This window comes from Canis lupus, unplaced genomic scaffold, assembly GCF_003254725.2.
Source record: "Canis lupus dingo isolate Sandy unplaced genomic scaffold, ASM325472v2 SANDYSCAFF117, whole genome shotgun sequence".
In the NCBI taxonomy this organism is placed as follows: Eukaryota; Metazoa; Chordata; class Mammalia; order Carnivora; family Canidae; genus Canis; species Canis lupus.
This window is the reverse complement of record NW_026019498.1, coordinates 80,666-101,915: the sequence shown is the minus strand read 5'-3', so window position 1 is coordinate 101,915 and position 21,250 is coordinate 80,666. Positions and strand designations below refer to the sequence as shown.

Genomic DNA, 21,250 nt, shown 5'->3' with positions numbered 1-21,250 from the left:
CAACAGGACGTTGGGCAGCCACATCATGTTTTAGTACTGCTAGGGGGTCGGGTGAGGCTGCTTGTACAGGGGGCTTTGGGCCCCGGGGGCTTCTGGGTAGGGAAAATAGGGCCTCTGTGCCAGGGGGAGCAACGGCAGCCAACAACACACTGCTCAATGGTAGGGTGATTGGGATGACCCCCGTGCCCACCCCCCGGGCCTCAGGGATGAGTGGCCAGTAGGATGGGGCCTCCAGGGGTTGCCATGGGAGCTGAACACCAAAAGGGATAGGGACGGCCCCATGAGAAGCAGGGGATGGGGTGGGGGATGTGGGGGGCAGGGACCGGACCTGGGGCCAGGCAGCATGGCCGCGGCTGGAGCAGGACACACATCGATCCCATGAGGGTCGGATGGGTCAGAGTGACACCCACTCTCGGTACTTTATATATTTCTAAATTCTATGCATTTAATTTGAGACAATTTGCAATTTGAAAGCATACACATTATGATGACCCCCAGATAATGCCCCCGGTCCAGCCAGACACCTGCACTGACCACACCGTGCCCCAGGGGAAGGTGTCACAACAAACCCCAGACTGGGGTCGCCTTTAACTGTAGAAGTCTCCTTCTGCATCTTAGGGGAAGGAGATACCCTGTGTCCGCAGGCCCCCCACGACATCCCCCTCATTCCCCACTCCTACTCCACCCCCCTACATCATCATTCCCAATGGCATCCCACCTACACCATCCCCCTCACACCCACACAGCCCCACGCAAACCCAACCCACACTATACCCCAACACCATCCCCCTACACCATCCCCCACACTCCACCACAATCATACCCCTGCCCCCACACCATCCACCCCCACACCATTTACCCCCAGCAAGGACCAGGTGCAGGTGACCCTGTGGGACATGCTCAGCCTCCCGGCATTTCTCTGCATACCCTGATCCCATCAGAAGCCCGGGTGTCTCAAAGAGTACCCAGGGGTTGCAGAGAGGAGGAAAGACAGGGAGCCCCTGACAGGGTGGGTGCAGGTGAGTGGTTCAGAGGATGCACCGTGCCCTGCCTCTGCCCACTGTCCCTCCTGGAGGGCGGCACACCCTGCACAGGACACCAGCCCCTAACCCATAGGGACCTGGGCTGACCTGGCCCTGGGCTCTGTGGGGGCTGAGTTGATTTGAGCCCCTCCAGGCCCAACACAAAGACTAATGGGATCCAGCCCCCCATGGCCCTGGCCAGCCCTGGATTCTGGCCCCAGGCTGAGCGAGCCCTCTCACAGCTGGATGTGGCCTCTTAGGCCCTGGGCGTACCCCACAGATCCAGGTCACTCACCTAGGGCGCCCTTTGGATCCTGGGACACCCCAGGGTGGGGAGAGCAGGAGTAGGCCGGTGGGCCCCACCCGCACCAACACCAGGAGGCAGGCTGCTCCAGGTGCTGGGGCCACTGGGAGCCCAAGGCCGGGGTCCAGCTGCCCTGCAGGGACCCAGTGCAGGAGCCCATGAGCTGCAGGTCCAGGTCAGCTCTGCTGTCCTCAGAACCGTCTCTCAGGCTGAAACCTCAGGACATATGCCCCCACCCAGATTCCACACATGCTCCCAGGTGGGGGACTCCAGCACCCGCCCCCCCAACCCGTGTCATTCTTTCCCTCCCCTAAAGGACAGAAATCTCTCCCTCCCCAGGGGAAGTTCAGAATTGGCATGCAGTTTTGGGGGACACAAAGCAGGGTTACATTGTTATGAGCTCATTTCCGATTAGGGTGTGCACAGCGGCCTGACTATGGTGGGGCAGCACCTTAAGCCATAAGCAGGTCATGTGGGGGTCATCCTGGAGGTGGCAGGTGTAGCATAAAATGGAATCAGTCCTGCTCTGCTTGTCCAGGGGTAGGAGATTTTTGTTAAATTTCCTGGGTCCCACACTTGCAGCTCACGCACCTGGGCCACCCTCACCAGGTGGACTCAGCCTGCACACCTTGTGGTGCTGGATCTCTCACACCAGCGTGTGGAGGGCACCCTCCTTGCCCGAGTGAGTAGGGGCTGGGTGAGCATGGGGCTCAGCCTGAAGGCCAGGCAGCACAGTAGACCGAGGAACCCAACCCCGTCCCCACCCCAACTCCCACACACAGGCAGCCCCTGGGCTCCCCGCCATGTGCACCCAGCTCCTCAGGAGCTCCCCGCATGGCGGCCCCGAGTTTGGCTCCCTGCTGGAGAGGCATCGGGGAGAAGAGAAGCAGCCGCCATTGGCGGGCCACACTTCCGGACATGAGAATGTGGCTGAGCTGGACCTTCCAGCTCAGCTGCCCCTCCAGTGGAATGTCACTGCACAAGCGAGCACCGGGTCGGCCAGGAGTGCCTGGCTAGCCGCCCAGCTCCAGCACCAGAAATGATATTGTGCCAACCATTTCGGCATCAGGGTGACCCAGCCAGAGGATCCGATAGCTGCATGTGATAGCTGCATGAGATAGACACACACACACCCCAAAACCAACAAAAGTCAGAATCCCCCCAGTGTTGTCAAACAGCTTCCGGATGATTCCATACACGACGCTGTGGTCCCCAATAGGATACATGGAAGGCGGTATAAAGCATGACTGCAGAGGTGCGGGAGGTACGGAGATGTGACTGCTGGGTTTCAACAAGGAGCGCAGAGGGTCAGGAAGGGGGGGCCAATCCTAGGAAAGGATACCAGGTTGCTGTGAAGGCTACGGATGGTGAAATCTGTCCTCCTCCGTTTCAGCTTCTGGTTTTCCTCCTAAATGCCATTTTCCTCAATCATAATAGCAAAAATTTATTTTATGTTTTTAAATTTCTTTTTATTGGAGTCCAATTTGTATGAATTCTTTCTTCAGCAATGGTGTCATTCAGGATAGAAGGAGAGAGAAAGATTGTCCCAGACAAGCAAAATATAAAGGAGTTCAGGACCACTTAACCAGTCCAGTAAGGAATTTTAAGAGGGACTGTTCTAGTGGGTGAAAAGAAGACACCAAAAGCAACAAAGACTACAAAGGACCAGAGAACGTCACCAGAAACACCAACTCTACCGGTAACACAAAGGCAATAAGTTCATATCTTTCAATAATCACTCTGAATGCTGATAGACAAAATGCTCCAATCAAATGATAGAGGGTATCTGAGTGGCTTAAAAAGCAGGATCCGGGATGCCTGGGTGGCACAGGGGTTGAGCCTCTGCCTTTGACTCAGGGTGTGATCCTGGAATCTGGGATCCAGTCCCATATTGGGCTCCTGGTGGGGAGCCTGCTTCTCTCTCTGCCTAATTTTCTGCCTCTCTCTCTCTCTCTCTCGCTCATAAATAAAATCGTTATTAAAAAAACCAGATCCATCGGTATGCTGCCTACAAGATGCTCACGTTAGACCTATAGACACCGGGAGATTGAAAGTAGAGCATGGAAAACCATCTATAAAAGTAATGGATATCAGGGGATCCCTGGGTGGTGCAGCGGTTTGGCGCCTGCCTTTGGCCCAGGGCGCGATCCTGAAGACCCGGGATCGAATCCCACATCGGGCTCCCGGTGCATGGAGCCTGCTTCTCCCTCTGCCTATGTCTCTGCCTCTCTCTCTTTCTCTCTCTGTGAATATCATAAATAAATAAAAAAATTTAAAAAAAGTAATGGATATCAAAAGAAAGCTGGAAGACCCATACTTATATCAGACTAACTAGATTTGAAACCAAACCCTGGGAGACACCTGGTGGCTCAGTGGTTGAGCATCTGCCTTCAGATCAGGGGGTGATCCTGGGATCCAAGGATCGAGTCCCACATCGGCCTCCCTTTGGGGAGCCTGCCTGTCCTTCTGCCTATATTTCTGCCTCTTCTTCTCTGTGTATCTCTCATGAATAAATAAATAAAATATTTACATTTCAATAAAGAAAGAACAAATACTGTAAAAAGCGATGAAGAAGGGCATTATTTCATAATTTAAAAGACCCTCTATCAAGATCAAAAAACTAAATATTTATGCTGCCAACATGGGAGTACCTAAATATAGAAACCAATTAACAACAAACGTACAGAAACTCACTGATGATAATACAATGACAGGGGATTTTAACAACCACTTATGGCAATAGGACCGATCGTCTATAGAGAAAATCAACAAGGGAAAAATAGCCTTGACACACTGGACCACAGGGACTCAACAGATATAGTCTGAACATTTCAACCTAAAGCAGAATACACATTCCTTTCAAGTGCACATGGGACATTCTCCAGAACAGATCATATCATGGCCCACAAATCAGCCCTCAACAGGTACAACAGGTACAAGAAGGTTGATAGCACATCCTGTACATTTTCAGACCACGACGCTATGAAAATCGAAGTCGACAGTAAGAAAAGATTTGGACATAGCAAAAATACGTGGAGATTATGAACATCCTACTAGAGAATGAATGGGGCAACCAGGAAATTAGAGAGGAAATTTAAAACAAATGAAAATGAAAACATGTTTCTCCAAACCTCTGGGATGTAGCAAAGGTAGTCCTAAGAGGGAAGTACATAGCAATACAGGCCTATCTCAAGAAACAAGAAGTCTCCAATACACAGCCTAACCCTATACCTTAAGGAGCTGGAAAAGGAATAGCAAACAATGCCTAAAGGCTATAGAAGAGGGGAAAAAATGAAAGCAGAAATAAACAATACAGAAACAACAAAGCAGTAGAATGGAATAACGAAACAAAGGGACGGTTCTTCAAAACAATTAAGAAAATGGATCAAGCCCTAGCCACCCTTATCAACGAGAAAAGAGAAATGACCTAAATAAATAAAACCACAAATGAGAGAAGAGAGATCACAATCAACACCAGAAAAATTATACAATTATAAGGGAATACTATGAAAGCTTATACGCTAACATACTGGGAGACCTGGAGGAAATGGACAAATGCCTAGAAATGTGCAAATGAGCAAAACTGAAATAGGAAGAAATAGAAAATGTGAACAGACCCACAACTAGCAAAGGAATTGAATCAGCAATGCACCTGGGTGCCTCATTGGTTGAGCATCGGCTTTGGCTCAGGTCATGATCCCGGGTCCTCGGGAATCAAGTCCCACATCAGGCTCCCCGCATGGAGCCTCAATTTCCCTCTGCCTATAGCTCTGCCTCTCTGTGTCTCTCACGAATTCATAAATATAATCTTTAAAAAAGAAAAAAGATGAAAAGATGAGAAAGGATCCAAATAAAATCACAAATGAGAAAAGAGAAATAACAACCAACACTAGAGAAACACAAACGATTATAAGAGAACATTATGAAAAATTATATGCCAGCAACCTAGAACCTGGAAGAAATAGATCAATTCCTAGAAATATTTAACACAGCAAAAATGAAAAAGGAAGAAATAAGAAACTTGAACAGACAGATAACCAGCAAAGAAATTGAATCAGCAATCAAGGGTCTCCCAACAGGAGACGCTTAGAACAATAGAACAGAATGGAAATCTGAAACAAGATACAAACCTGTAACTCTATGATCCATTAATCGACAAGTTAGGAAGGAATATCCAAAGGCCGAAAGACAGTCTCATCAACCCTAACCCTGAGCCCAGGATAAGAACAAATGGTGTTGGGAAAACCAGGCAGCCACATGCAAAAGAATGAAACTGGACCACTTTCTTACACCATATATATAAAAAATGAATTCAAAATGGATGAAAGACCTAAAAGTGAGACCTGAAACCATACAAAGAAGAAAAGATAGGCAGCAACGTCTTTGACATTGGCCATTGGATCTTCTTTCTAGATATGCCTCTGAGGTGAGGGAAACAAAAGCAAAAATACTATTGGGACTTCATCAAATTGAAAAGCTTCCACAAAGTGAAGGAAACAACCAAAGCTAAAAGGCAACAAACAAAATGAGAGGCGATATTTGTAAACAATACATCCAATAAAGAGTTAGTATGCAAAATACATAAAGCAAATATAAATCTCAGCATCCTAAACACAAATTATACAACTGCAGATGGGCAGAAGACATGAATGTACTTTGTCTCTGACAAGACATCCAGATGGCCACCAGACACACGGAAAGACACTCAGCGTCACCCATCATCAGGGAAATGCAAACCAAAACCACAATGAGATGTCACCTGACATCTGACAGCTGCCAGAATGGCTAAAATTAACAACACAAGAAACTATAGGTGTTGGTGAGGCTATGGAGAAGGGGGATCCCCCTTACACTCCTGGTGGGCATGTGAAAATGTACAGCCACTGTGGAAAACAGTGTGGAGCATCCTCGAAAATTTAAAAATAGGGGATCCCTGGTGGCGCAGCGGTTTGTCTCCTGCTTTTGGCCCAGTGCGTGAACTTGGAGACCCAGGATCGAAACCCACATCGGGATCCAGGGACTCCTGTCAGGGTGATGTAGGCCCAGGGGCTCCTATCAGGGTGATTCAGGGTTATGCGGGCCCAAGGGCTGCTGTCAGGGTGATGCGGGCCCACATCTTTCTGAAGCCTCCCCGAGGGTCCTGAGGCGGCCCAGGGGCTCCTGTCAGCATGGATGCGGGCCCACAATTTCCTGAAGCCTCCCCGTGGGTCCTGAGATGGCCCAGGGGCTCCTGTCCGGGTGGATTCTGCCCCAAATCTTCCTGAAGCCTCACCGCGGGTCCTGAGGAAACCGGGACTCCTATCAGCATCAACACCGCCCAATGTCCCCCTGAAGACTGCCCGCGGGTCCTGAGGAGGCTGCAGCTCACCAGGGTGGACGCGTACCCACGTCCTCCTCAGGCCTCCCCAGCAGAGGCAGGCTCCTTTTAGTGCAGACAGAGGAGGCCGACTGGGCATGCGCGCCCCCTGGGTGGGGCCTGGGCTCGGGCGCCCCCTGCAGGATGCTCAGGCACTGCAGGAGGCCCTGCAAGAGGCAGCGGGGGCTCCCGGGGCCGCACCTGCCTCCTCCCAGGCTCCAGCTATGGCCTGTTAGTTTTGGAAACGTCTCACTGAAACGGAGCCCAACACCCGGCTTCCCCAGAAATACTTAAGGACAAGGAATTGGTGCCCACAGGACACGAAATGAAATGTGGACCAGACTTTTACCACGTCCTGCAAAACTCACTCAACCCTTTCCACTGTGGGAGGGACTGCAGGCTGGTGCAGCTGCCCTGGAAACAGTGTGGAGGCTCCTCAGGAAGTTACAAATAGAGCCGCCCTGCGACCAGCAGGTGCAGGACCTGGAGCTCAATCCGAAGATATAAATGCAGTGAGACTCAGGACACCTGCACCCCAATGTCCACAGCTGCCGGGTCCACTGTAGACACACTGTGGGAGGAGCATCAGTGCCCTCTGGCAGATGATGGATAAAGAGGATGGGAGATAGATAATAGTCATAGAGAGAGGAATGGAATGAAACTATCAAAGAGAAGGAAATCTTGCCATTTGCAATGACGTGGATAGTACTAGAGGGATCATGTTAATTGAAATAAGTCAGTCGGGAAAGAGAATGACCGGGTGGTGTCATTCATACGTGGAATTAAAGAAGCAAACCAGATGAACATCTGGAAGGAAAAACAAATAAGATGAAAACAGATGTAGGAAATACAGACTCTTAATGATAGGAAACAAACTGAGAGTCGCTGGGAGAGGATAACAGGCGACCGGCATGAAGAAGGGCACGTGATGTCACGAGGACTGCTGTTATCTCCAACTGGTGAATCCCTGAATTCTTCCTCTGAAAGTATAATACATTATACGTTAATTAATTGGGTTAAATTAAATTAAGATAAAAAAATCAGTTGTATCAGAATACATTTCCATCTGGACTCTCTGTTTTGCTCTTTCAGCTTATGCCGGGACCACCCCCCGAGGGTCTGGTTTGTTTAAGTAGGCGCCACACCTAGTCCATGGCCCAGGCCAGGGCTAGAACTCACGACCCCTGAGATCAGGACCAGAGGAGAGGTCAGGAGTCGGATGCTTAACCGACGGAGCCAGCCGGGGGCCTGAGAACCACACTGCTTTATCCTGTGTCTCTGTGACATCCTTTGAAATAGGAAAGTGCTGCATCCTGCTCTGTCCTGCTTCTCCAATACTGAGGTATTTGTGGGGGCGGATGGATGTTAGGGAGTTTTGTCCTATTTCTAAGATCTGCCACCATGATTTTGATAGGAATGACATTGAAACTGAGGGTGGCTTCAGGAACTGCGGATATTTTCACAAGATGGGGCTCCCACCCCACGAGCCCAGGACGGCCTCCCAGAGCCTGGTATGGCTCAGTGCACAAGTGTTGTGCTCCTTTGGTTCAGTCTCATTATTTATTTTCCTTGATGCTCCTGAGAAGGGAGTCACGTCCTTCATTTCCTTCCTGCGTGCTCATTGTCAGGACACAGCAAGGCTACTCTGCTCTGTAGCGTCAGTTTGGGTCCCGTGACTTTACTGAACTCACTCCTTAGTTCTAACAGGTTTTGGTGGAGGCTCTCGGGTTTCCTGTTTCTAGTACATGTCTTCAGCATATAGGGACAGTGTGACGTCCCTCTTCCAGATGTGGAACCTTTGTGTTTACAGCTTAATGTCCTAGAAAGCCCAGCAATTGAATAAAAACAGAGCCCATGCCAAGGGCAGGAAGCCCCTATTAGAATGAGAACAGAGCTCAATGCCCAAGAAGTCCCCATATCAAAATGTAAACAGGACTTGAGGAATTGCTCCAGCCCTTCTGGAGGTCCCCGAGACCAGCCCTTAATACTAAACTAAAACCCACCTCAGGGACCAAGTTCCTGCTCCGCTGTGTTGGGTATACTTGGACACAAGCTAGAGCATGGAAATAAACCCTCGTGTGTTTGCATCGGTGTCAGCTTCTCGGTGGTTTCTCGGATTCACAATCTTGGGCACAACAGTCTGAGATTTAAAAACAAAACCAAAAGAAGCTGGAACACAGGCAAAATAAACGCAGGGTATGGAGAGAAACGGCGGAGAACCAGGGGCTTGGGGAATCTTCTGTGAAGGCCCCTGAAGACTGGGGAGCGGGATGCTCAGCCCCAGAGCCACAGTACCCAAGTCCCCACCGGCGTCTGGCCCAGTCTCAGGGAGCAGCACAGCGCCGCGTGCTGGAGGCCAGAGGCGCTGACGCCCACCCCGCCTCTGACCCTGCAGGTGCATCTCCCAAGCAGATGTGCATTGGAGAACCAGCGCCATGGCCCATCCCCAGACCCCGCACAGACCACCCGCTGCCACCAAGTTGTGGAACCACAGAGGCTGCAGAGCTTCATCTTCAGCTCTGCCTGGAAAGTAGGGTCTAGCCTCCTTTGTACTTTGTGCTTTATATTCATGTATTTTCTTTGATTCTTTTTTATTATATGCCTTATTTTAATTTTTATGTATGTACCTTATATATTTCTTATTTTTAATTTTATGGTATTTTAATTGTGTTTCTTTTTTTAATTATTTAAAATTTATTTATGATAGTCACAGAGAGAGAGAGAGAGAGAGGCAGAGACACAGGCAGAGGGAGAAGCAGGCTCCATGCCGGGAGCCCAACGTGGGATTCAATCCCGGGTCTCCAGTATTACGACCTGGGCCAAAGACAGGCGCTAAACCGCTGTGCCACCCAGGGATCACTTTAATTATGTTTCTTATTTTGGGATCTAGAATCTTTTAACAAGCAGGCCAAAATAATCTGGTGTTGTTTTTTTTTTTGTTTTTTTGGAGGGCAGTTCTTATTGTTTTTCTTGGTTTTTCTTTTTCTTCCCTCATTCTTTTCTGGACAAAAAAATGAGATTGAGAAATTCACCTCCATAAAATAACATGAGGTACTACTCACAGCCAGGAAGTTCATTAATACACATATATGATGTCTAACTACAGTTTAAAACAATGATTATAAAGATAGCTGCTGGGCTGGAAAAAGAGCACAGAAGAAAACTAGAGAATCCCTTACTGTAGAAATAAAAGAAGTAAAACCTAGTCAGGCCAACGTTAAAAATGCTATAACTCTGACGCAGTCCCAAGTGGAAGCCTTAAAAACAAGAAAGGTTATGGACCATAGAGGCAGATTTAGGGAACTCAGCCACTTATTAAAACAATAACATTCATATCATAGGAGACTCAGAAGATGAAGAGAGAGAACAGGTGGGCCTTGCTCAGCCATTAGGAATGACAAATACCCACCATTTGCTTCAACGTGGATGGAACTAGAAGGTATTATGCTGAGTGAAGTAAGTCAATCGGAGAAGGACAGACATTGTATGTTCTCATTCATTTGGGGAATATGGATAATAGTGAAAGGGAATATAAGGGAAGGGAAAAGAAATGAGTCGGAAATATCAGAAAGGGAGACAGAACATAAAGACTCGAAACTCTGGGAAATGAACTAGTGGTGATGGAATGGGAGGAGGGCGGTGGGTGGGGGTGAAAGGGTGACGGGCACTGAGGGGGGCACTTGACGGAATGAGCACTGGGTGTTATTCTGTATGATGGCAAATTGAACACCAATAAGAAAATAAATTTATTATTAAAAAAGAAAGAAAGAAAGAAAGAAAGAAAGAAAGAAAGAAAGAAAGAAAGAAAGAAAGAAAGAAAGAAAGAAAGAAAGAAAGAAAGAAAGAAAGAAAGAAAGAAAGAGTGGCACTTGGGTGGTCATTCAGTTAAGCTTCTGCCTTAGGCTCAGATCAAGATCCAGGTCCCAAGTCAGGCTCCCTGTTCAGCAGGGAACCTGATTCTCCCTCTCCCTCTACCCCTCTCGCTCATGCTTTTTCTCTCCTCTCTCTCACAAATAATTAAATAACATCTTTGAAAAAGAAAGAAACCCAGAAGGAAGAGAAATCTCCCATGTAGAATAATTTCAAACAATTTGTGTAGACATTCCACCCTCAAGTTCATGAGCATAGCTTCCCACTCTTATGTGTGCAATACACACAATAAATTGCTTCTAGAAAATATATTATGAAAAACTTAAATTAATAATGATAATATAATAATAATAATAATAATAATAATAAAGAATCACTTTACTACGGAGAAAGCTGACAAACACCTCAGCAAGATGACCAGATCGATACCAAGACTGATAAATCATGTAGATAGTATCTATTTTTTATATGATATAATGAAAATGGGAGTATATCTCTGTATATAATACAAAAAAACAGTTCACTCATGAGATAAACAACAGACATGTCCCAACTGAGGGAAATTTTACAAAATATTCTACTTCTCAAAGTGTTTCAGTTCAACAACAACAAGGAAATGCTGAAAGACTGTAACAATCGAGAGGAGCCTAAGAAAACATGAGGACAAATGGAATGTCATATGAGGGATGGTAACTTAGCAAAAACTAAGGAAATCTGAACAAATTATGGTCTTTGGTTAATACGACTATTTTAATATTGATTCATTAGCTAATATTTGTACTGTACTAATATAAGATATCAATAAATGGAGAAATTGAGCGCAAGTGCATGCGAATGCTCTGTACTATCTTCTCAATTTCCCTGTAAATCTTTGTTTTTTTCCTAATAAATAAGATTTATTTTGAAAATTGACTTAAATGAATCAGGCTCCAAGTCTGAAGACATTTTAAGAATCGTTGAATGAACTTTTGCCTTATTCTTAAAGAGTTCCTTCGATGGGAACAAAGTAAGAATTTTATATCAGAAGGAAAGAAAAACACTTATGAACACGTATAATGCCTCCTCAACCTGAAAAGCAGGAATGGATAATAAATAGCAAAAATCAGATAAAAATACTTCTATTATAATAGACACCATATTGCAAGTGCATTTGAAATTAGCAATGGATAACATTTATCTCCTTGACATTTGTCTTCCAAAGAGTTCACAGTGTTTCAGTGTCAGTTGAAACAGGGGAAGAATCTCAGGGAAGAATCCTTCACATAATAATAGGACCATTGGTACTAATGTCTCTCAATTAATTCCAAATCCATACAGATGCATTTCCTGATGAGTGACTGAGCTGTGAAGAAAGAGATGAGAAACCCTCATCCCTCTGAATTACTTGTGTCAGAATATTTTAACCATAGTACTACAGAATGTAAATTATCCTTATTAACAGGAAATACTTCTCAGATTGGAACCTGAGCAATCAGATGGGCAGAGAAAAAACGCTTTGACTCGCTCCTCAACTTTTATAGACAAAGGAGAGGTTTTCTATGTACAAAGTCAGTTGTCAAGACAGCCTTAGGGAATAAGAGCCTGCAGCATCAAATCCTGCTGCACAACTGGGACGTCCGCGCCCCAGATCTTCCTGATCCCAAATCCCTGGGCCTGTCCCCCAACACACACTGCCAGGCTGAGATCATTTGCAATTGCTCTCTTAGGAGCACCGGCGAAGGGTGAAGGAGCTAGATAGGATGGGAAGGGATGCAAGGAGGCCAAGAAAATGAAGGCCTATCCACTTTACGTTCAGCGTTTGAACAAATCCAGCCATCACAGGCCCCTGTGAAGAAGAGCTGAAATTTACATTACTTCAGTTACAGGAAAAAAAAACAAAAGTTTACAGCTTAATGTCCTAGAAAGCCCCCACAATAGAATAAGAACTGAGCCCACGTCAATGGCTGGAAGTGCCTATTAGAATGAGAACAGAGCTCAATGCCCTTGAAGGACCCATATCAAAATGTAAACAGAACTTGAGGAATTGTTCCAGCCCTTCTGGAGGACCCCGAGACAAGCCCTTAACACTAAACTAAAACCCACCTCGGGGTCCAAGTCCCTGCTCCGCTGTGTTGGGTGTACTTGGACGCAAGCTCAAGTTTGGAAATCAACCCTGTGTTTTTGCATTGCTGTCAGCATCTTAGTAGTTTCTCGGATTCGCAATCTTGGGCACAACACCCCCATGTCCCCTCCCACCTGGGCCGAACCCCTATCCCCTCCCGCCCAGGGTGACACTCAGTCACCTGCCCGCCCACAACAGCTGGGCACAGGCCGTCACACAGGTCCCACGGGCATGGTGGGCACTCCTGCCATCCCTGGCCTCCCAGAGAAAGGAAGGAGGTTTTGGCAGGACACATTCCCAGGGTGGCCCCAGGGCTGCCTGCCCAGCATGGCAGTTTGTGAGAGGTCAGGTCTGTGTCCCTGACACCTGCTCCTCCTCCCCGGTTTTCCCACAGGAAATGAAGGAGGACGCCCTTGTCTCCTACTAGGACATCACACAGGTAGACCTGGACGTCAACAGGACGTTGGGCAGCCACATCATGTTTTAGGACTGCTAGGGGGTCAGGTGAGGCTGCTGGGCCAGGGGGCTTCGGGGCCCCGGTGGATTCTGGGTAGGGAAAACAGGTTATCTGAGGCCAGGTGAGCAACAGCAGTCAACAAGTCACCACTCCATGGTAGGGTGATGGGGATGACCACCGTGACCACCGAGCTGGCATATTACTTTGGTCAGAATCGGGGCACAGTTTTGGGGGGCACAAAGCAGGGTTACATTGTTATGAGCTGATTTCTGATTAGGGTGAGCCCAGCGGCCTGACTAGGTTGGGGCAGTGCCTTAAGCCATAAGCAGGTCATGTGGGGGTCATCCTGGAGATGGCGGGTGTAGCACAAAATGGAAACAGTCCTGCACTGCTTGTCCAGGGCTAGGAGATTTTTGTAAAATTTCTTGGGTCCCACACTTGCAGCTCACGCACCTGAGCCACCCTCACTAGGTGGACTCAGCGTGCACACCTTGTGGTGTGGGATCTCTCACACCAGAGTGTGGAGGGCACCCTCCTTGCCCGAGTGAGTAGGGGCTGGGTGAGCATGGGGCTCAGCCTGAAGGCCAGGCAGCACAGCAGACCGAAGAACCCCAGCCCCATCCCCACCCCAACTCCCACACACAGGGAGCCCCTGCACTCCCCGTCATGGGCACCCAGCTCCTCAGGAGCTCCCCCCAGGGTGGCACCGAGGTCTAGCTCCCTGCTGGAGAGGCATCCGGGGAAGATAAGCAGCCAGCGCATGGCACGACCCACTGCCGCACATGAGAATATGGCCAGCCGGACATTCCAGCTCAGCTAACCCTCCAGCGGAAAGTCACTGCATGAGCGAGCCCTGGGTCTGCCAGGAGAGCCTAGCTATCTGCCCAGCGCCAGCACCAGAAATGATGTTGTGCCAACCGTTTTGGCATTTGGGTGACCCAGCCAGAGGATCCAATAGCTGCATATGATAGCTGCATGTGATAGAGACACACACACCACAAAGCCAACAAAAGTCGGAATCCCCCCAATGTTGTCTAACACCAGCCGGATGATTCCATACATGACGCTGTGGTCCCAAATAGGATACATGGAAGACGCAATTAACCACGACTGCAGAGTTGCTGGAGGCACAGAGATGTGCCTGTTGGGTTCCAACAAGGAGCACAGAGGGGAAGGAAGCATCCTACGGAGGGGAGGCCCTTCCTTGGAAAGGTCATCATGTCCCTGTGAAGGCTACAGATGGAGAAATCTGTCCTCCTCTCTTTCAGCTTCTGGTTTTCCTCCTAAATGCCATTTTTCTCAATCATAAGACCAAAAATTAATTTTATGTTTTTAAATTTCTTTTTATTGGAATCCAATTTGTATGAATTCTTGCTTCAGCAAGGGTGTCATTCAGGAGAGAAGGAGAGAGAACAATTTTCCCAGACAGGCAAAATATAAAGGAGTTCATGATCACTTAAACATTCCAGTAAGGAATTTTAAGAGGGACTCTTCTGGTGGGGGAAAAAAAGAGAACAAAAGCAACAAAGACTAGAAAGGCCCAGAGAACGTCCAAACAGACCAAAAATACGTGGAGATTATGAACATCCTACTAGAGAATGAATGGAGCAACCAGGAAATTAAAGAGGAAATTTAAAACAAATGAAAATGAAAACATGTTTCTCCAAACCTCTGGGATGTAGCAAAGGTAGTCCTAAGAGGGAAGTACATAGCAATACAGGCCTACCTCAAGAAACAAGAAGTCTCCAATACACAGCCTAACCCTACACCTTCAGGACCGGGAAAAGGATAGCAAACAATGCCTAAAGGCTATAGAAGAGGGGAAAGAAAAGATGAAAGCAGAAATAAACAATACAGAAACAACAAAGCAGTAGAATGGAATAACAAAACAAAGGGTCGGTTCTTCAAAACAATTAAGAAAATGGATCAAGCCCTAGCCAGCCTTATCAACGAGAAAAGAGAAAAGACCTAAATAAATAAAACCACAAATGAGAGAAGAGAGATCACAATCAACACCAGAAAAATAAGACCATTTTAAGGGAATACTATGAAAGCTTATACACTAACATACTGGGAGACCTGGAGGAAATGGACAAATGTCTAGAAATATGCAAATGAGTAAAACTGAAATAGGAAGAAATAGAAAATGTGAACAGACCCATAACTAGCAAAGGAATTGAATCAGCAATGCATCTGGGTGCCTCATTGGTTGAACATCTCCTTTGGCTCAGGTCATGATCCCGGGGTCCTGGGGAATCAAGTCCCACATCAGGCTCCCCACATGGAGCGTCAATTTCCCTCTGCCTATGCCTCTGCCTCTCTGTGTCTCTCATGAATACATAAATAATATCTTTAAAAAAGTAAAATATAAAAAGATGTGCAAGGACCCAAATAAAATCACAAATGAGAAAAGAGAAATAACAACCAACACTAGAGAAATACAAACGATTATAAGAGAACATTATGAAAAATTATATGCCAGCAACCTAGAACCTGGAAAAAATAGATCAATTCCTAGAAATATATAACATAGCAAAATGAAAAAGGAAGAAATAAGAAACTTGAACAGACAGATAACCAGCAAAGAAATTGAATCAGCAATCAAGGAACTCCCAACAGGAGACACTTAGATCAATGGAACAGAATGGAAAGCCGAAACCAGATACAAACCTGTAACTCTATGATCCATTAATCGACAACAAAGCAGGAAGGAATATCCAAAGCACAAAGACAGTCTCTTCAACGAACCCTAACCCTGACCCCAGGATAAGAACAAATGGTGTTTGGAAAACCAGGCAGCCACATGCAAAAGAATGAAACTGGACCACTTTCTTACACCATATATATATAAAATAATATCGGAATCCCTGGGGGCGCAACAGTTTGGCGCCTGCCTTTGGCCCAGGGCGCAATACTGGAGACCTGGGATTGAATCCCATATCGGGTTCCCGGTGCATGGAGCCTGCTTCTCCCTCTACCTGTGTCTCTGCCTCTCTCTCTATCTCTCTGTGACTATCATAAATAAATAAAAATTTAAAAAATATTTAAAAAAAGAAAAATATATAAATTCAAAATGAATGAAAGACCTAAATGTGAGACCTGAAACCATACAAAGAAGAAAAGATAGGCAGCAACGTCTTTGACATTGGCCATTGGATCTTCTTTCTTGATATGCCTCTGAGGTGAGGGAAACAAAAGCAAAAATAATATTGGGACTTCATCAAATTGAAAAGCTTCTGCAAAGTGAAGGAAACAACCAAAGCTAAAAGGCAACATACAGGAGGAGGGGCAAGATGGCGGAAGAGTAGGGTCCCCAAGTCACCTGTCCCCACCAAATTACCTAGATAACCTTCAAATCATCCTGAAAATCTAGGAATTCTGATTCCTGAGATTTAAACAGAGACCAGATAGAATGCTACAGTGAGAAAAGTTCGCGCTTCTATCAAGGTAGGAAGATGGGAAAAAGAAATAAAGAAACAAAAGGCATCCAAGGGGGAGAGGCCCCACGAGGAGCTGGGCTAAGGCCAGGGCGAGTGTCCCCCGGTCAGGAGAGCTCTGTATCAGAGAGGAGGAGCTGCACCAATCTTTCAGGGTGGAATGGCGCCCACAAGGATTCAGAGCAGTACCCCAGGAGGGCAGAGATACCCTCGGGCTCCATGGAACACTCGCAGAAGAGTACACCTAGCTCCTTAAGGGCTGCAGGGCACATGGATTGACCCAGGAGCTGCTCTGAGGGGCTCGGGTGGTGGCTCTGTGCGGAGGGGGTTGCGGGTCCCTGGGAGCAGCTAGGTGGCGGGGCCTAGGCCAGAGGAAGTAGCTCCTGGAGCAGCTCAGAGGGGCTTGGGCGGCAGCTACATGGAGAGGTGGCTGCATGGCTGGGAATGAGAATCCAACAGCACAGGCTCCGGAGAACAGGGCACTGGGACACAGCCCAGGATTTGGCCTCCCCCGGGACAGGCAGAGGCCCGGAGGGCCCAGGACAGTAAGGATGCTCCTGCCAAGAGCTATACAGATCAGCAGCCCCACCCCGGGCCTCCAGGCCCTGCAGATGGACTGCTCTGGAATTACTGTGGGGGTTGAATACCGGTTTTCAGACCTGGCCACTGTCACTGGGGTTGTTCCTCCTTGGGCTTCACGGGGTAAACAACCCCCACTGAGCGCTACACCAGGCAGGGGGAGAGGAGCTGTCCCAAGGGCTAACACCTGAAAATCAGCACAACAAGCCCCTCCACCAGAAGACCAGCTAGACGGACAAGTTCCAAGGGATGTCAGGGACTTAAAGTATACAGAATCAGAAGATACTCCCCCCAATTTTTTTTAATTCTGATTGCTTCCCCCACCCTTTTTCTCTCCCATTCTTTCTTTTTCTTTCTCTTTTATTCTCTTTTTTCCTATTTTCTTCCTTTTTTCTTTTTCCTTTTTCTCTTTTCTTTCATTCTTTCTCTCTACTCTTTTTCTCCTTTTCCAAATTCAACTTGTTTTTGGCCACTCTGCACTGAGCAAAATGACTAGAAGGAAAACCTCACCACAAAAAGAAACAATCCTCTCTCCCACAGAGTTACAAAATCTGGATTACAATTCAATGTCAGAAAGCCAATTCAGAAGCACTATTATGCAGCTACTGGTGGCTCTAGAAAAAAGCATAAAGGACTCACGAGACTTCATGACTGCAGAATTTAGATCCAATCAGGCAGAAAGTAAAAATCAATTGAATGAGATGCAAACCAAACTAGAAGTCCTAACGACGAGGGTTAATAAGGTGGAAGAACGAGTGAGTGACATAGAAGACAAGTTGATGGCAAAGAGGGAAACTGTGGAAAAAAGAGACAGACAATTAAGATACCAGGAAGACAGATTAAGGGAAATAAACGACAGCCTGAGGAAGAAAAACCTATGTGTAAATGGGGGTACCGAGGGCACCGAAAGGTACAGAAGGCCAGAATATGTATTTGAACAAATCCGAGCTGAAAACTTTCCTAATCTGGGAATGGAAACAGGCATTCAGAACCAGGAAATAGAGAGATAACCCCATGAAATCAATAAAAAGCGTCCAACACCTCGACATTTAATAGTGAAGCTTGCAAATTCCAAAGATAAAGAGAAGATCCTTAAAGCAGCAAGAGACAAGAAATCCCTGACCTTTATGGGGAGGAGCATTAGGGTCACAGCAGACCTCTCCACAGCGACCTGGCAGCCCAGAAAGGGCTGGCAGGATATATTCAGGGTCCTCCATGAGAAGAACATGCAACCAAGAATCCTTTATCCAGCAAGGCTCTCCTTCAAAATGGAAGGAGAGATAAAGAGCTTCCAAGACAGGCAGGAACTGAAAGAATATGTGACCTCCAAAGCAGCTCTGCAAGAAATTTTAAGGGGGACTCTTAAAATTCCCATTTAAGAAGAAGTTCAGTGGAACAATCCACAAAAACAAGGACTGAAGTGATATCATGATGACACTAAACTCATATCTGTCGATAGTAACTCTGAATGTGAACGGGCTTAATGACCCAATCAAAAGGCGCAGGGTTTCAGACTGGATAAAAAAGCAGGACCCATCTATTTGCTGTCTACAAGAGACTCATTTTAGACAGATGAACACCTACAGCCTGAAAATAAAAGTTTGGAGAAACATTTACCATTCAAACGGTCCTCAAAAGAAAGCAGGGGTAGCCATCCTTATATCAGATAAAATAAAATTTACCCCGAAGACTGAAATGAGTGATGAAGAGAGACACATCATACTTAAAGGATCTATCCAACAAGAGGACTTAACGAACCTCAATATATATGCCCCAAATGTGGGAGTTGCTAAATATTTAAACCAATTAATAACAAATGTGAAGAAATACTTAGATAATACTTATCTTATGCTTGATGACTTCAATCTAGCCCATTTTATACTTGATAGTTATTCTAAGCACAACATCTCCAAAGAAATGAGATCTTTAAATGATACACTGGACCAGATGGATTTCACAGATATATACAGAACTTTACATCCAAACTCAACTGAATACACATTCTTCTCAATTGCACATGGAACTTTCTCCAGAATAGACCACATACTGGGTCACAAATCGGGTCTGAACCAATATCAAAAGACGGGGATCATCCCCTGCAGATTCTCAGAGCATAATGCCTTGAAATTAGAACTAAATCACAACAATACGTTTGGAAGGGCCTCAAACACGTGGAGGTGAAAGACTATTCTGCTAAAAGATGAAACGGTCAACCAGGAAATTAAGGAATAATTAAAAAGATACATGGAAACTAATGAGAATGAACATACAACCGTTCAAAATATTTGGGATGCAGCAAAAGCATTCCTAAGGGGGAAATACATCGCAATACAAGCATCCATTCAAAAACTGGAAAGAACTCAAATACAAAAGCTAACCTTACACATAAAGGAGCTAGAAAGAAACAACAGATATATCCTACACCCAACAGAAGAAGAGACTTAATTAGAATTCGAGCAGAACTCAAGGAAATCGAGACCAGAAGAAATGTGGAACAGATCAACAGAACCAGGAGATGGTTCTTTGAACAAATTAATAAGAAAGATAAACCATTAGCCAACCAGATTAATAAGAAGATAGAGAAGACTCAAATTAATAAAATCATGAATGAGAAAGGAGAGATCACTACCAACACCAAGGAAATACAAATGATTTTAAAAACATATTATGAACAGCTATACGCCAAAAAATTAGGCAATCTAGAAGAAATGGACGAATTCCTGGAAAGCCAAACTAACAACTGGAACAGGAAGAAATAGAAAACCTAAACAGGCCAATAACCAGGGAGGTAATTGAAGCAGTCATCCAAAACCTCCCACGACACAAAAGTCCAGGGCCAGATGGCTTCCCAGGGGAATTCTATCAAACGTTTAAGGAAGAAACCACACCTCTCCTACTAAAGCTGTTTGGAAAGATAGAAAGAGATGGAGTACTTCCAAATTCTTTCTATGAGGCCAGCATCACCTTAATTCCAAAACCAGACAAAGGCCCCACCAAAAAGGAGAATTACAGACCAATATCCCTGATGAACATGGATGCAAAAATTCTCAACAAGATACTAGTCAATAGGATCCAACAGTACATTAAGAAAATTAATCACCATGACCAAGTCGGATTTATCCCCGGGACACAAGGCTGGTTCAACACTTGTCAAACAATCACTGTGATTCATCGTATCAGCAAGAGAAAAACTAAGAACCATATGATCCTCTCATTAGATGCAGAGAAAGCATTTGACAAAATAGAGCATCCATTGCTGATCAAAACACTTCAGAGCGTAGGGATAGAGGGAACATTCCTCGACATCATAAAGGCCATCTAAGCAAAGCCCACAGCAAATATCATTCTCAATGTGGAAGCACTGGGAGCATTTCCCCTAAGATCAGGAACAAGACAGGGATAGTCACTCTCACCACTGCTATTCAACATAGTACTGGAAGTCCTAGCCTCAGCAATCAGACAACAAAAAGAAATAAAGGCATTCAAATTGGCAAAGAAGTAGTCAAACTCTCCCTCTTCGCCGATGACATGATACTCTACCTAGAAAACCCAAAAGCCTCCCCCCCAAGATTGCTAGAACTCATACAGCAATTGGTAGCAGTGCCAGATACAAAATCAATGCCCAGAAATCAATGGCATTTCAATACACTAACAATGAGGCTGAAGAAATAAAAATTGAGGAGGCAATCTCATTTACAAATGCACACAAAAGCATAAAATACCTAGGAATAAACCTAACCAAGGAGGTAAAGGATCTCAACCATAAACACTATAGAACACCTCTGAAAGAAATTGAGGAAGACACAAAAAGATGGAAAAATATATTCCATACTCATGGATTGGCAGAATTAATATTGTGAGTGGAGGTTCCTCTAAGAGATAAAAATTGAATTGCCCGACGACCCAGCAATTGCACCTTTGGGAATATACCCCAAAGACTCAGATGCAAGGAAACGCCGGGGCTCCTGCACCCTGATGTTTATAACAGAATGTCCAAAATAGTCAAACTGTGGAAGGAGCCTTGGTGTCCATTGAAAGATGAAAGTGTAAAGAAGATGAGGTTTATGTATAAAATGGAATATTATTTAGGCATTAGAAATGACAAATACCCACCATTTGCTTCA

The 21,250-nt window shown here is 45.9% G+C and overlaps 1 long non-coding RNA gene across 1 annotated transcript; it reads left to right on the top strand.

The window, feature by feature from the left end:
• The first annotated feature begins 107 nt into the window (after window positions 1-107).
• On the top strand, window positions 108-9,300 carry LOC125754772 (uncharacterized). The gene is made up of 3 exons (XR_007409591.1): window positions 108-159; window positions 7,775-8,024; window positions 9,078-9,300. It is a non-coding gene; the product is annotated as an uncharacterized LOC125754772 (long non-coding RNA).
• Window positions 9,301-21,250: the final 11,950 nt, after the last annotated feature.